Genomic DNA, 377 nt, shown 5'->3' with positions numbered 1-377 from the left:
TGATTGTTATAAAGATTATACTATGTACTATACTATACCATATACTGTAATTTTAATTGCAGTCTTAAAGTCCAAGTTTTAGTTATGCATTACTAGCTGTTACCGTAAGTTGTTAGATAATGCTAAAATTATGTCACTGTTATAGCATTTTCCAAATAGGCTTTATGTATGTAAATCTAATTAGTACAGTGCAAATTGCTTCACGAAAATGAACACCTTTAATGATGAACAGCAAATTTGATATGGTTAAGTTTAATGTAACGGAAAAACTATCATACTATTTTTAATTAAGGTTTTAAGTATTAAAGCATCCTGGGCTTCGAAAAAATGCCTGGAATGTTGGAAAAGCAATGTGATTCACGCACAATATGCAGACA

The sequence above is a fragment of the Penaeus monodon genome, chromosome 22 (genome assembly GCF_015228065.2).
Source record: "Penaeus monodon isolate SGIC_2016 chromosome 22, NSTDA_Pmon_1, whole genome shotgun sequence".
Taxonomy (NCBI): Eukaryota; Metazoa; Arthropoda; class Malacostraca; order Decapoda; family Penaeidae; genus Penaeus; species Penaeus monodon.
Note: the sequence above shows the minus strand (reverse complement) of the source record.